The 17,167-nt window shown below is 43.1% G+C and overlaps 1 non-coding gene across 1 annotated transcript; it reads left to right on the top strand.

The window, feature by feature from the left end:
• Positions 1-14,059: 14,059 nt before the first annotated feature.
• Positions 14,060-14,132, top strand: trnar-ucg (transfer RNA arginine (anticodon UCG)). The gene has a single exon. It is a non-coding gene; the product is annotated as a tRNA-Arg (tRNA).
• The last annotated feature ends 3,035 nt before the right edge of the window (positions 14,133-17,167 follow it).

The following is a 17,167-nucleotide window of genomic DNA, read 5'->3' as shown; positions in this document are numbered from 1 at the left end:
CCGGTTCGCATGGTCTCAGTGGCAGTCGCCGGTTCGCATGGTCTTAGCGGGAGAGTTACTGGTTTGCATGGTCTCGGAGGCAGAGTTACTGGTTCACATGGTCTCAGCGACAAAGTTACTGGTTCACATGGTCTCAGCGACAGAGTTACTGGTTCACATGGTCTCAGCGACAGAGTCACCGTTTCACATGGTCTCTCAGCGACACAGTCGCCGGTTCGCATGGTCTCGGTGGCAGTCGCCGGTTCACATGGTCTCAGTAGCAGTCGCCGGTTCGCATGGTCTCAGTGGCAGTCGCCGGTTCGCATGGTCTTAGCGGGAGAGTTACTGGTTTGCATGTTTTCAGAGGCAGAGTTACTGGTTCACATGGTCTTCGCGGGAGAGTTACTGGTTTGCATGGTTTCAGAGGCAGAGTTACTGGTTCACATGGTCTCAGCGACAAAGTTACTGCTTCACATGGTCTCAGCGACAGAGTCACCGGTTCACATGGTCTCTCAGCGACACAGTCGCCGGTTCGCATGGTCTCGGTGGCAGTCGCCGGTTCACATGGTCTCAGTAGCAGTCGCTGGTTCGCATGGTCTCAGTGGCAGTCACCGGTTCGCATGGTCTTAGCGGGAGAGTTACTGGTTTGCATGGTCTCGGAGGCAGAGTTACTGGTTCACATGGTCTCAGCGACAAAGTTACTGGTTCACATGGTCTCAGCGACAGAGTTACTGGTTCACATGGTCTCAGCGACAGAGTCACCGGTTCACATGGTCTCTCAGCGACACAGTCTCCGGTTCGCATGGTCTCGGTGGCAGTCGCCGGTTCACATGGTCTCAGTAGCAGTCACCGGTTCGCATGGTCTCAGTGGCAGTCGCCAGTTCGCATGGTCTTAGCGGGAGAGTTACTGGTTTGCATGTTTTCAGAGGCAGAGTTACTGGTTCACATGGTCTTAGCGGGAGAGTTACTGGTTTGCATGGTTTCAGAGGCAGAGTTACTGGTTCACATGGTCTCAGCGACAAAGTTACTGCTTCACATGGTCTCAGCGGCAGAGTTACTGCTTCACATGGTCTCAGCGGCAGAGTTACTGGTTCACATGGTCTCTCAGCGACACAGTCGCCGGTTCGCATGGTCTCGGTGGCAGTCGCCGGTTCACATGGTCTCAGTAGCAGTCGCCGGTTCGCGTGGTGTCAGTGGCAGTCGCCGGTTCGCATGGTCTTAGCGGGAGAGTTACTGGTTTGCATGTTTTCAGCGACAAAGTTACTGCTTCACATGGTCTCAGCGGCAGAGTTACTGGTTCACATGGTCTCAGCGACAGAGTCACCGGTTCACATGGTCTCTCAGCGACACAGTCGCCGGTTCGCATGGTCTCGGTGGCAGTCGCCGGTTCACATGGTCTCAGTAGCAGTCGCTGGTTCGCATGGTCTCAGTGGCAGTCACCGGTTCGCATGGTCTTAGCGGGAGAGTTACTGATTTGCATGTTTTCAGAGGCAGAGTTACTGGTTCACATGGTCTTAGCGGGAGAGTTACTGGTTTGCATGGTTTCAGAGGCAGAGTTACTGGTTCACATGGTCTCAGCGACAAAGTTACTGGTTCACATGGTCTCAGCGGCAGAGTTACTGGTTCACATGGTCTCAGCGACAGAGTCACCGGTTCACATGGTCTCTCAGCGACACAGTCGCCGGTTCGCATGGTCTCGGTGGCAGTCGCCGGTTCGCATGGTCTCAGTAGCAGTCGCCGGTTCGCATGGTCTCAGTGGCAGTCGCCAGTTCGCATGGTCTTAGCGGGAGAGTTACTGGTTTGCATGGTCTCGGAGGCAGAGTTACTGGTTCACATGGTCTCAGCGACAAAGTTACTGGTTCACATGGTCTCAGCGACAGAGTTACTGGTTTACATGGTCTCAGCGACAGAGTCACCGGTTCACATGGTCTCTCAGCGACACAGTCGCCGGTTCGCATGGTCTCGGTGGCAGTCACCGGTTCACATGGTCTCAGTAGCAGTCGCCGGTTCGCGTGGTGTCAGTGGCAGTCGCCGGTTCGCATGGTCTTAGCAGGAGAATTACTGGTTTGCATGGTCTTAGAGGCAGAGTTACTGGTTCACATGGTCTCAGCGACAGAGTCACCGGTTCACATGGTCTCTCAGCGACACAGTCGTCGGTTCGCATGGTCTCGGTGGCAGTCGCCGGTTCACATGGTCTCAGTAGCAGTCGCCGGTTCGCATGGTCTCAGTGGCAGTCACCGGTTCGCATGGTCTTAGCGGGAGAGTTACTGGTTTGCATGTTTTCAGAGGCAGAGTTACTGGTTCACATGGTCTTAGCGGGAGAGTTACTGGTTTGCATGGTTTCAGAGGCAGAGTTACTGGTTCACATGGTCTCAGCGACAAAGTTACTGCTTCACATGGTCTCAGCGGCAGAGTTACTGGTATTTAGTAGAAGAGGGAACCGCTGAGTTAGAGTAAAGATGTCTGTGTTGGGGGGGGCTTTGGTAGCTAAGCAACCACGTGGCCAGGTGGAGTCGACCAATCAGAGCAGAGCAATCAACTGAAATTAACTGACGATGGAGACAGTTCCGTCAAAGTGAGCAGACAGAGGTCGACAAACTTGAAATTCTGGCTTCGAACAGAAAGCATTTTCGGCAAAACCATAATACCTATCATTGATCTGACTTTACTTTGAGCGTCCTGAGTTCTTCCTGAACATCTACATATGTTTTTTTTAAGAAAAATGAAAAAATAGCTTTGTTAGAGCGATTTTAAAAAACTGTTAAATTTTTTTTTTGAGAAATCTTCCTTCATTTTTAATATGGGAGCCGATGCGGCAGTTGGTGCATTTTGTTTGAGCATCTGTGCGTCCTGCGCCCAAACTATAACTCTGACAGCTTTACCAGAGGATTGTGAGTGAGAGGACAAATTTTCCTACGTTTCTATGTATAAATTATTTCTGTAGAGTGAAATTTGCGGCCTGGAGCGCAGTTTTCAAATTTATTTTTTGACAATTCTTTCTCTCCCTCTACACTCTGTTTGATGACATCACCACTCTAGACTCTCCATAGGGTTACATTGGGGGGATTTTTTGACGTGTTTTTGCCCAATAATTTGAACCGTTAATAAACCGTTTGTCGGAACCCTTATAAAAGTCATAGCACACTTGTCATGGGCGAGCCGGTCGATTTGATACCTTTTTTGTGTATGTGCGACCAAAACTCTGGGAGGAGTAGTCGGCCGAAAAAACACCACGGAAGAAACGGAAGAAAAAGAAATATAAAAATAAGCCCGGTGAATAGTAGTTAGTGTGCTTTTGCAAGCAAGCACACAAAATAAGAATAAGCCCGGTGAATAGTAGTTAGTGTGCTTTTGCAAGCAAGCACACAAAATTATACTGATATGATGGCAGCAATGCTATAGTGACTAGACGGTATATAATTATAATAATAGTACAGTATATAGTATAAAATATATGTAATAATAAATAGTAAAAATATAAAATAAAATAATTATAAATAAAATAGTATGATATATAATATATAGTATGATATATAATATATAAATATATAATAATAGTAATAGTAATAATAATAAATAAGGCCGGTATAATAATAATAGTAGTATATTACAGTATATAGTAATAATAATAATAATAATAGTAATGTCAGCAACAGTACATATAATAATAATAATAATAATAAATAAAAAAAAATAATAATAATAGTAACTTAATAGTAACTTGCATACACACACACACAGACTGCAATTGTATAGCTGTATAGATATGTATTCTCATCAATGCCCCCTGTGTAGATATACTGTATGTTCATCAATGTGAATATAAAAACGATTAATCAAATCAGTTAAATGTAAACGTTAGTGCTCTTTATTCAGAAAACCCTCATGTCACATCTACATTTCAGGATCTGGTTATTATAGACACAGATTAAATGTTAGATTTCAATATGTAATGTTGCTCCGCTGTTCGATCTGCTCTCTGTCTGCTCTGCTCTCTCTCTGTGTGTGTGTGTGCGGCGCTGACTCGCCCACTAGGCAGCCTCTTGGTAATTACGTCTCGCAAAGTTGTGTGCAAAGCGCCGGTCAATTTACGTGCACGTGTACTGGTCCTATGAAAAACATTGAACACCGGACATTCTCGTGAATTTATAAAAAAGCCCCGGACAGGACGTAAAAAGTGGATATGTCCGGGCAAAAGAGGACGCTTGGTCACCCTAACTATAAGGAGTAAACATTTATAATCATCACTTTAAAAGTTACATACTTTGTTTTTGGTGCCTATTTGTTTCCCAGATATATTAGTGTGTGTGTGAATGGGTGAATAAGAGGCATTAACTTAAAGCACTTTGTAGAAAGGCGCTTTATGAAGTTCAGTCCGTTTACTTTCATTAGTTTACAGGCAGATCTGCCACATCCAATATGGCGGCCGCGCTGATGTATTGCAGCAACGGACCAACCGGCTCAATGCGGAGTCTATGTATATATGTCTATGGTGGAAAGACCGTCTTTGAGGAAGAGCTGCCAAGATATCTTCTTCTTCCACTGACGGCAGCAGCAGCATGGGGGAGGTCAGCAGGTCAAGCTGCTCACCATCATGGAGAACTTGTCTTTACATTTTCTAGTCTTAAATATTGCCCACCTTTTTGTGTATTATGCATTTCAATAAATTATATTTACATTTGCGCTAAATTGTCTTCATTACTGAGTGCAAATATTAGATTTATACTATATGATATAATACTATAACACAGATAAAACATTAAGCATTTATGCTCAACTCTTTTTCCAAAGGATAGATGTCTAATTTAAAAATGTGAGATTACAATCAGGAAGCTGATGAATGGGTGCTTTTAATAATATGATTTAATGCAAACACTTATAAACACTATAGCAGCAAAAGATTTAAGTCAAATTAGACATTCATAAAAACAGCAATATGTAACCTCAGATATTGATAAGTTCTTTGTTTTTGTTTTTGTAGTTCTGTCTTCTGATGTTGAGCATCAGAGGTCCACCCTGCCTGCATCACCTGCAGAAGAAAACTTTAGACAGACAAATAGAAATGTAAGTAATGTGTTGCAATGGACAGGCTTCATTTTCATTTGTTTTCATATAATTATTTTTGTTTAGGATAACCGAACACATCCAACAGTTTTAACTACTCTCAATATAGCCGGTTTGTACCTGTTATCATGCTTTGCACAGTTCCTCCTGAAATGCAGGCTTAACGTTATGTGTCAACTAAAGTCGATCACAATCAGTCGGTTTCTGGAGTGTTTTAATATCAAAATGCCTACTTTGATTATGATATTAAATAACAAAGATAAAGGCCGCAGTCGTGCGCCTTCAAAGTTTACGTTACTGAATATTTCACAGTCTGAGTCTTAATAACAAACCCCGTTATTTCTGAACCATGCTGAAATATATATTTTTAGTTACACAGACATTATTGTAATTACACACAGTTCAACACTTTAAATTGGGCCGAGTATAGCGTTAACTTGGTGTAATGGTAAGTTTAGTCATCATAACATTGCATAATGTTACCATACTAACATGGTGAAGCTTTATTTTCCAAACCAGAGCCGGCCTGTGGCATAGGCCATATAGGCAAATGCTAAGGGCACCGTCCATCGGATTATTAGTACATGCCCTCCATGATTCTCAAAAAATCAACACCTGATGTCAAAACAGCCAAAACTGTCCGGTGCCCAGGGAAGGATAAAAAAGAAAAGAAGAGGAGGAGAAACGAGACAAAGACAGAGGTAACGTTACATTAAATAATTTGTCTGTTACAGAATGTGATAGTAACCTGGCTTTTTAACATTAAGCTACATGATTCACTAATTGCTAATCAATAAATAGCTACCGTTAACTGCAGGTGGCAATCTCCGTGTCTGAGCATGGAGGCAAACCAGGAAGTGCCTTAAGCTGCATTCTACCGAAAGTTCCAGTAGGGGGTGCTACATTTGGCTGCAAAAATAATCTGTCCTTTCATTTCAGTGCAAAATGAGAAAACTTCTCACTTGATTTATTACCTCAGAATTTTTTTTAGGACAACACTATAGTCTTAATAGCTAGTAAAAAATCTTCTTCAAGACAATTTGATGTTAATAGTTCTAATAATGGCCCAATTTAGAAGAAAATAGAAGATAAAGAATCATATGATGTAACAGGGGATTTCCACCGCGCGCGTTACCCCAGGATTCCACTGGATGCTTAACGACTCCGAAAGGGCGCAACGGCTGCGTATCTCCGCAGTCCGTCAACACACACCGGATCCGTCTGTCTCGGAGCTGTTGCGTACAGCAGAGTCCCGAGGACGCACGAGATCTCGCAAATTCATGCTTAATCAATTGATATAACTGGAAGAGAATCAACATCTCCTCATTAATGACTGCAGACAAATTCAGTGACTCCCTCCTAGAGCGCTAACGAGGTCGGCTGGCTTGTTAACGAGCCGGCCGACTTCGTTAGCGAACCCGAGGTATTTTATTTTAAAAATATATCGGTGTTTTATTTTGTTTGTGCAAGACTTCCTGTCCCGAACGATCTGCTCTGTGCTGAATTTATGCGCAGTGCTCCGTCGTCCGACAAAAATAGAAGCTCTGCGCAAGTGTTGCAAGGGCTGTCGGATGGCCATGCGTCGTCGGACTCATTACGCAGCGGATCTGCAGTCGGTGGAATCTCACAAATTGATTATAATGGGTGCGTAACGGCTCCGACGACGGATCTGCAGCCGTTACGCATCCAGTGGAATCCAGGGGTTACAGCAGCGGCACGGCTCCACCGCGGTTTTGCTGCGTCTTCTGCCCGGCGTCAATTCACACTGGGCGAGATCACGCGATAATCCTGACCATACGGGAGACTGCGAGATCCCGTGATAAGCTCTAAACTCTATTTATACAGTCTATGGATAAACTGTGTGTATAAAGTAAACAACAACAACCAACAGCTTACTTTGCTTCTCTGACGTGACAGATCTGTTGATCTGACCATCTATCCTTATAAAAACAATATCTTATGTCATAAATGATTGTATGATGTTCCACTTCAATCAGTCTCTTGTCGTCCGTGTCGCCGATCCTCTGATACCCTTTGATTGATTGATTGCTGATCTGGTGCCTCGGTCATAACATAATGTTGATCTGAAGTAGTTTTAGGCTGCATGAACTGTGTATTGTGTTTTATTTTGAAAGGGGGCGGAAGTGTTTTACGTTGATTCTGAGTCGGACTTCCTGTCTGGTGCGATCTGCTCTGTTGTGATTTACGGGTTTGGCAGCGTCTCGCGGAGAAATAGAAGTCCTACCTAATGCTTGCGTAGAGACGCTGCTGAGACATTGCTGTAACGTTACGCAGCGCGCCCGGTGGAAATGCTCTCATTGATTAGAGTGTCACCTATTTGCAACGGCGAACGCATCGCTGACGTGACGCTGCTGTAACGCGCCCGGTGGAAATCAGGCTTTAGACAAAGCTATTCGGTTTTTTGTGAGTATATACACTACACTGGCGATGCAAGGTGGGCGCCACCTAAAATCTTGCCTAGGGCGCAAGATTGGTTAGGGCCGGGCCTGTTCCAAACACACAGACGCCTTTTGATTCCAAGTGTTATAACAATAAATGATAACACTTCTGTATTACTTATGACTTCAATTACCATACGTATAATAATATTTTCTTGAATTCACTCCCGTTAGCATCGAAGGTCGCATTAGCAGGCTAACAAACTACTATGAAGGCTAATAATTTATAAATTATAAATAACATAAAACGAGGATTGTACTCACCAAACAAACTGGAGCATGGGCTTCTTGTTGAGCAGTGGTACAGCTCACCACACAGCAGGTGGTGTTATTGTTATCAGTCAAATTTTTGCCTGTAAAACTCTCTGACAGCCGACAGGTAAAGTTTACAGTGAATTAGCTGCAGTGCTAGTAGCTAGAGGCAGTTAGCGGCTAATGCCATCAGCTATGTCATCTGTCACTCAAAGCGGGGACCTGCTTCATTATGCATAATTTTCTAAACATAAACAAGTGAAATATAAAATAATTCACTCCCCTCAAAAGGAAATCAGCTTTTGAGAGTAAACATTACATTACATGTCATTTAGCAGACGCTTTTGTCCAAAGCGACTTACAATAAGTGCATTCAACCTGATGGTACTAGACATAGACCACAGGAATCAAGTAAGTACATAACTTTAAGAGCTAACTGTCATCGCTAAAGGAGTGCTATATGTTAAAGAAGAAAAGAAGAGAAAGAAATAGGGAGCGGAGGAGGGGTGTTGTGTGTGAAAATTTGGGAAGATTGAAGACCAATCGAGCAGCTGCATTCTGGATGAGTTGCAGAGGTCGGATGGCTTTGGCAGGCAGACCTGCCATGAGGGAGTTGCAGTAGTCCAGGCGTGAGATGACCAGCGCCTGGACCAGGACCTGAGCTGCCTTCTGGGTGAGAAACGGGCGGATTCTCCTGATGTTATGCAGCAAGAATCTGCAAGATCTGGTAGTGGCGGTGATGTTTGTTGAGAGGGACAGTTGGTTGTCAAGAGTTACGCCAAGGTTTTTGGCGGTTTCTGTGGAGACAACCACTGTGTCCTGGACAGTGATGTGGAAGTCAGTGGTGGGAGAGCCCTTCCCTGGGAGGTAAAGTAGCTCAGTCTTTCCCAGGTTGAGTTTGAGGTGGTGCGAGGACATCCACTGGGAGATGAGTAAAGGCATCATTTGAACCAGGCTGTAAACACGTTTATTTCTACTGTGAAATCGGACATTTCAACATGAGGGTCAATCTAATTTGCTACCTTGAGGGTCAATCTAAGAGGATGCGTGTGTGTGTGTGTGTGTGTGTGTGGGGTGGAGGATGAGGAGGGGTGTGTGTGTATGGGGGGTGGAGGATGAGGAGGGGTGTGTGTGTGTGTATGCGGGGTGGAGGATGAGGAGGGGTGTGTGTGTATGGGGGGTGGAGGATGAGGAGGCGTGTGTGTGGTGACATCACAATGCTCCACTATGGAACATAAAGAATGATGATGATGTCACTGGCTGGATGACGCTCCACTCTGGAATGATGATGTCACTGGCTGGATGACGCTACACTCTGGAATGATTATGATGTCACTGGCTATAATCTAGTGTCACTAGATTTGATCTTTCCTCCTACCGATGATGTCACGGAGTATGTCACAGCTGTTTTGATCCCTCATCTATAGTTACTGGCCAGTTCTGGATAGATTCATTCAATCTGTGTTGGATTTAGGTACTGGGTGCTTTTCGTAAAACAGAGTCTATTGAATACAGATTAACTGAATTGTTACAGGACCAATTGGAATTCTAAGGCCAGAAGACAAATCAAACAAGCACTACCTTGTCTCTTATCAAAATGTCTTCTTCAGAACAAGTCCACCGTCCCGTTCCCCCCCGCTACCAAGCAGGCCGGCAATGCGCACGTGTGGCTTGCACGACAAGACAACGTAAGGCAGGACATCACATAACTGGCTTGGAGAAACAACTAAAACCTCAAAAGCCCTCAACAGAAGAGGTTGTTTTGTCCAGGGCTGACTGGGAAAGAATGCAGTCTTCATTAAACCAGCCTGAAGTTAAAACACATACAAGGCAGGAATTGGTAGATATGAATATTTACAAGCAGTGCATTGAACCACACATTAAACGAGTTCAACGCAGTCAAGCCCAACTGGATGATCAACTGAAACGTAAGCAGGAAAGGGAGGATGATTTGAAGAAGATTGATGCAGAGAATGCGAAAATCAAGGCACAGATCAGGCAACAAGTGATTCAGGAGACGAATGCCACGAGGTTCCGCCAGAGTTACTATGCCAGGAAATTTGACAGTGCAATCCAGACAACACTCGTGCAGACGGAGAATGAGGCACTGATTGAATTCAACCGAAAAAAACAGAGGGTCGCTCAAGAACGTCAAAGACTGTATGAAGAGGAGCTGAGACTTAAACAGTTAGAAGACCAAAGAGAAAAGCACGAGGAGGCTTTGCAGATACAGCTTAAAAGCCAAGCTCTGGCAGACTTTCACATTGAGCAAATGAAGGAGAAGAAATGGCTGCGAAAGCAAGAGAGACAACAAGAGAAGAAAGAGAGAGATAGATTCAGAGATCTTGATGAATTGCACGCACAGGAGATGAGGCATCAGGAAGAGAAAAAGGAGGAAGACAAATATAGCAATTTGAGATGTCGTCAAAGTGAAATTGACAGTAGAAACCGCAGAAGGGAAAAGGAGGAACAAAAACTGAACATGGAGGAGGAAAAAATTAAACGTGTTCAGTTTGATTCTGACAGAAAGCTGCTGGAAAGAAAAAATGACCATGCAGAAAAGTTAAGAAAGCGCCAGATACAGCTCGGAACTGGGAAAGACAGGTTGGCAGCCAGTAAGAAGGAGCAGGCTGCCACAAGGACTGAAAGAGAGGAGGCGCAAGTATCCAGAGCTGTGGCTGAGCAAGATGCTAAAGTGGCTAAGCAGCTGAAGGACAAGGCGGAAAAGGGGGCTGCTATGCTCAAGTCTATTTCTGCTCACAGAGAGAAAAAGATGCAAGTGAAAGAGCAGAAGGAGAAAGCAGAGCAGCAGAGCCAGCGGGAATGGCTTCAGGCCGAGAAAGTGTCTGAGAGGCTTTTTCAAGAAGAAAAAAAACGAATGGCTAAGACAATCAGTGACAATGGAATCAAATGTCATAACAGTAATGTCAACCTGGTGGCTAAAAAACAAGCCCGCCTTGAACAGCTGAAAAAGGAGGAAGTTGTTGCTGCAAAGAAAAATGCAGACCAAATTGCTGAGAGTGATAGACAATATCAGCAATATGTTCAGCAGGAACTTCACAAGGCAGCAGACAGTCAGCGAAATGTTAAGCCTCTTTTGGCTGTAAGCACAGGACGGCCTGAATTGTATTGTGATTACACTGACAAACCGATGCCCCGTCATGCCACTGACCAGACCCGCTTTATGAAACGGTACATGGAACGCAACAGCCTGCAGCTCAGCATGGTTGATATGAAGCCTTCACGTCTGCCACCACTTGCCAAAACAGCTAGGCTTGAATCAAATGTTGCTGAAGGGTCCACTGAAAACAGTGAGTTTGATGTGACGACCACTCAACGTCCCATCTACAAAAAACAAGCCCCTAAGCCCCTACCTGCTGGGGAAGAGGCATCCCACTACCGTGCTGTAGGTTTAGAAGAACCACTGCCCAGATACGGTACTGGTCAATCCAAGGCCATGAAGCAGTACTTGGAACGCAACAAACTGCAGCTAACTTACCAGGAGAACCATGTGGTCGATCTCCTGCCAACCTGCCTCCCACCCATTGCCACAAAAGAAGCATGTGCAGAACGTGGCAGTTCCCCTGGGTGTGATAAAGGACCCCAATACCTTTATAAGGAAACAGGAGAATCGTTGCCCAGATACGGTACTGCTCAAACCAAGGCCATGAAGCAGTACACAGAACGCAACAAACTGCAGCTAACTCACCAGGAGAACATCAAGGTAGATCTTCGGCCAACCTGCCTCCCACCCATTGCCACAAAAGAAGAAAGACATTTTCCAGAGACAGGTGAGTCATTGCCCAGATATGGCACCGTGAAAAGTAGGTCCATTAAAAAACGCCAAGAGCACAACAAAGTGCTGCTCGGGAGGTTTTAAATGGCACATCTACAACATTCCTGTTTCAACATCAGGATATTCCCTCTCTATTTCTCTCTTTTTCTCTCTCCTTTAATTTAAATGTTTTCTCGTTCTTCACCTGTTTCCCTCTTTTTTTAAGGTTCATTTTTTAGGTTTCCTCCGGGTACTCCGGATTCCTCCAGTGAAAACCTTTTAGGTTAGGTTCATTTAAAAAAAAAAATTATACGTATCTTAAAATGTTAATCTCACCCCTCTACATTCCCTCTGTATTTCTCTTTTTTTCTCTGTCCTTTAATTTAAATGTTTTCTCGTTCTTCACCTGTTTCCCTCTTTTTTTTAAGGTACATTTTTTCCGTGCAGGTTTCCTCCGGGTGCTCCAGATTCCTCCAGTGAAAACCTATTAGATTAGGTTCATTTATTTAAAAAAAAAAAAAAAAAGCATCTTTATATGGTAATATCACTCCTCTACATTCCCTCTCTATCTCCCTCTCCCTTCATTTAAGTCTTCCCATTCTTCTTCTGTAATCCCTCTTTCAGGAATAGGGATTCTGACTCAGGCCAGAAGTTTTCATTAGGAGCTCAGGTTATTTCCATGTGTGAGTTTCCTCCAGGTGCTCTGGTTTCCTCCCACAGTGGAATATGCTAGATTAGGTAATTTTAAAAAAACAACATTTAAGCACCTAGAATCACACATGAAGACATTTTCATTAGGATCCAGATTCTGACATCAGATTTATGTTATGACATCATTGTCACACAGAAATCCAAGATGGCCTCTGTCAGGCCTTTAGATTTAGTGAATTAGGCCTAGCTCCTTTTTGGAACTTTATTTTGACACTGTTTTGACAACAATGTTGATTTAATTACCATTTAATATCCGACTTCTGTTGACCCTGGGAGGTCCTCTTAAACTAAAAGTATGATGGAAGAAAAGACTATAGTTGACTTCAAGGCTGTAACCAATAAAGGGGTAACTGAAACTTCAACACTTAAACAAGATCACTATGAGATATCTGCCTCACTACATTCTGAACCATCAGATTCAGATTCCTTCCCCTCATTCAGATTCCTCCTACTCTCTAAAGTCATCTCCTTTTTCATCATCAACCTCACTCCCGTCTCCTTTGCTCTCTTTAGGTGGTACAGGTGCAGGCAGGTGTATTAGGAGAGCAGGTCGCTTGTGTCTGACAGGACGACAGCCACCGCCCACCAGCACCCAGTGGTGAAGGAGATGAGAGTGAGGTTGATGATCAAGAAGGAGATTATCTAGATCAGCTATTCTCAACCTTGGGGTCCCGACCCCAATTGGGGTCGCGAGATGATTCCTGGGGTTTGCCAAATCATTTGGAAGTGTTTTAGTCTTTTTGGTCATTTAATGTCTTTTTTTGCCCATTTTGTGTCTTTTTTGGTCATTTTGTGTCTTTTCTGGTCATTTTGTGTCATCTTTTAGTCATTTTGTGTCTTTTTTAGTCATTTTGTTTCTTTCTTGGGCCATTTTGTTTCTTTCTTGGTCCATTTTGTGTCCCTTATTTGGTCAATTTGTGTCTTTTTTTGGTCATTTTGTGTCTTTTTGTTCAATTTGTGGTCATGTTTTGTCATTTTGTGGTCAATTTAAGTCCTTTTTTGCTTAATTTTGTGTAATTTTTTGGGCAATTTGAGTCCTTTTTTGCTTAATTTTATGTATTTTTTTGGTCAATTTGATTCTTTTTGGGTAATTTTGTGTCTTTCCTGACGAATCCCAAAGTATCAAGTTATTACTTTCCAAGGAGTCTCTGGCTTGAAGCTGACTGTTACACACTCAGGAGGTCAGAATGGACCTTTAAACTTATAGCAAAGGACTTAAATTAATTAGTAACAATATAAAAACAATATAATAACTGTGCGGTGAGATTCTGTTCAGTGAGCGGGGGTCACAGACAACATGCATGTTAAATTGGGGGTCGCGACTCAAAAAGGTTGAGAACTACTGATCTAGATAGTAGGAAGAATCTGAATGAGGGGAAGGAATCTGAATCTGACGGTTCACAATGTAGTGAGGCAGAATTCTCACAGTGATCGGGTTTTAGGTGTTGAAGTTTCAGTTGTCCCTTTATTGGTTACAGTCTGAAAAACTAAAAGTCTTATACTTACTTGCTTTGTTCCTTCACACTTTTAGTTTAAGAAGACCTTTCAGGGTCACCAGAAGTCAGACATTCAATGGGAATTAAATCAACATTGTCGTAAAGTCAAAACAGTGTCAAAATAAGTGTCAATGGGTTTTCTCTGGGTGCTCCGGTTTAGATTAGATTATATCTTATTGATCCCACAACGGTGAAATTCACTTGTCATGGCAGGAAAAAGCACATGTCTAATCCCTGGATGTTCACCGGTGTGAAGTGGGGTGCATTCCTCCTGAAGTTTATGATCTTTGCCCCTTCTGCATTGTAGAACTTGACCCATATGTGACCACGTGGCCTAATGGACAAGGCGTCTGACTTCGGATCAGAAGATTGAGGGTTCGAGTCCCTTCGTGGTTGAAAGCTGGAGTTTAGTTCAAAGAGACTTGAGGATGTGCCTTGGCAGCAATGTGTGGAGAAATAATAGAAAGCTTTATTCTGCTCTACAGAAACAATCCATTCAACCATCTGCTGACTGTCTACATTGTTTATAAGCTTTTTATTTTATTTTTGTTTTAATTGTTAATACTTTTTATAATTATATTTCTACTTGTTTCTGCTGTAAATTGTTAATACTTTATATTTTTTACTTGTTTATTTGCTAATACCTCTTATATTTCTAGTTAGGGCCTCGGGGCAATCGCACCGAGCACTGGTCCCATACAGCAATAGCTGTAGGGACCAGTGCATTTGTGTAATAATTTGCGTTTCGATAGGTCATATAGTTTTTTATCAATCCCTGTTCAATGACCATGATCATTTTTGGAGAAATTCTGAGATTATAATGGGTGTGTATTGCACGGAATGTTCGTGTCACAGTGTGTGACATCATCGCCAGAGTGTAGAGGGAGAGAAAAAATTGTCAAAAAATAAATTTGAAAACTGCACTCCAGGCCGCAAATTCCACTTTACAGAAATAATTTATACATAGAAATGTAGGGAAATTTGTCTTCTCACTCACAATCCTCTGGTAAAGCTGTCAGAGTTATAGTTTGGGCGTACGACGCACAGATTCGCCACCAAAACCACCAACAGCCTCATTGGCTCCCATATTAAAAACGCAGGGAGATTTCGGAAAAAGGGAAGATGGAACAGTTTTTTTAGATCGCTCTAACAAAGCTATTTTTTCATTTTTCTTTAAAAAAAATCACATGTAGACATTCAGGAAGAACTCGGGACGCTCAAAGTGAAGTCGGATCAATGATACGTATTATGGTTTTGCCAAAAATGCTTTCTGTTCGAGGCCAGAAATTCCAGCCTGTCAATGTTCCGGGACATTGGCAGGTGTCAGTTAATTCTGTTGATTGCCTTTGATCTTTGATGTGATTACAGTTACAGATACACACACACACATGCGCGTAAGCACGCACACTCCTTACACATGCATACACATGCTTCACACACACACACACACACACACACACACACACACAGGTAACTTTATGTGATTTTAATTACACACACACAGACACACACATTTTGAGGTTAAAGGGCATAGTTTGAAATCTCTGAAGAATCTCATCATAGTGTACACACACCGGCAGTAGCCCCCGTGGCCCTTTCAAAATTTCCCCAGAGGAAATTTTCGAGTTGTTTTTTTTGCTATCCACTTTGCTGCTGTAATTCTAGATTTCCCCGTTGTGGGACTAATAAAGGAAATCTTAATCCTAATGTTCACATGTGAATGCAACAGTCTGACTATTCAGATTGTGTAACTTCATTCTGACGCTGCTCATTTTAAGAACCATGTGGCCTAATGGACAAGTTGTCTGACTTTGGATCAGAAGACTGAGAATTTGAGTCCCTTCGTGGTTTAAAGCTAGAGTTTAGTTCTAAGAAACATGGAGAATTTGCCTTTTTACAACCTTGGCAACAAGGACCGCTCCAGTTTTTTAAGTCTGTAGCAGTAATACAAAGCTTGAGACAAAAGAGTTACTTGGGAGGCAAATCCAAACAATCTGAAGATGGACAGTCTGGTACCAGACGTGTCCATTTACCTGCTGAATTGTTTGTTAGAAAGTCTAAAAAAACTGGTCAGGTAATTTATAATAGGATGCAAGGCAAGGATGCAGGACTGCTAAACTAACAGGTCTGTATACACTTGTTACTCCGTGACATCGCTACCCAATTCATAAGTGAATCCTGTGTGTGTGAGCCTGCCTCCAGAGTCAGGTGACCTGCTGCTGCAGGAGAGAGTGAGCTCAGGTGTGCTGCAGGGGAGGGGTGATTAGGAGGTAACAAAGGCAAGGCCAGGTGAGCAGAACGAGGGGAGAACACAGTGAGAACCCAGAAATCCTGACAGACTCAGCACACTGGCACACTCATCTTTCAGGTCTCTACTGTCAACCAGTAACTGACACAAGGTAGGATAATCACAAAGTGTTCGGAAGAGTTCGGATAAGCAGTTAAGGATAATGAATAAATTAATGAAAAAGTATTGTGTATAATAACGATAAATAACAACACCTCTAAATGTCTCCCTTTCTTTTAGTACAAAATGTGAACTCTGTAAACATTTACAATGAATGCAAGATCCATTTACAAATCAAATGATTAACAGTCTGAGATGTCATAAGCAAAAGTAGTATGATATTAACAACATGTCTGTACATAGCCACTCAGTCTACTCATTGTTATGACAATGGTGAATCTACAAAAAAAAATTCAACATTGGGTCAGTCTACAACTCACTGTCATAGCATAACAATTTAAAGATCACTGAACTGAACAACAATACAGAATTTCACTTTTTTATGATTTAAACAATTTAATTTTCCATATGTCCATGGGCTACACAGTGCCTCACAGCAAGAGGGTCGCCGGTTCGACTCCAACTCTGCAGCTCTTCTGTATGGAGTTTGCATGTTCTCCCTGTGTCAGCGTGGGTTCTCTGCGAGTACTCCGGCTTCCTTATACAGTCCAAAAACATGCACTTAAGTTTAATTGGTAGCTCTAAATTGTCCATAGGAGTGAATGAGAGCGTGACTGGTTGTCTGCCTCTATGTGTCAGCTCTGTGATAGTCTGGAGACCTGTCCAGGGTGTACCCCGCCTCTCACCCAATGTCAGCTGGGATCGGCTCCAGCCCCCTGTGACCCATGTGCGGATAAGCAGTTAAGGATAATGAATGAATATATTTCCATTCATGTGTAGTAATGCTCACACCACACCTACTGAAGTGGAAGTTATTGAGGAAGTAGGTTAAGTCATCCCAGCCTTCACAGCTGCATCACTGATCACTCAGCTAAGACTAAAAACGCACTGCTGTTTCCTCAAACCTGCCCACAATTAATTTATCTTCTCTGTAGTGTAGCCAGTATGGCCTGTTACTCCATTTAGGAGAGGATGCCCCCCAGTGGATAAGTGGAAATATATGGAGTTATATTTGTGCCAGAAT

Source organism: Centropristis striata, chromosome 13 (assembly GCF_030273125.1).
Source record: "Centropristis striata isolate RG_2023a ecotype Rhode Island chromosome 13, C.striata_1.0, whole genome shotgun sequence".
In the NCBI taxonomy this organism is placed as follows: Eukaryota; Metazoa; Chordata; class Actinopteri; order Perciformes; family Serranidae; genus Centropristis; species Centropristis striata.
This window is presented reverse-complemented; position numbering and strand designations above follow the sequence as displayed.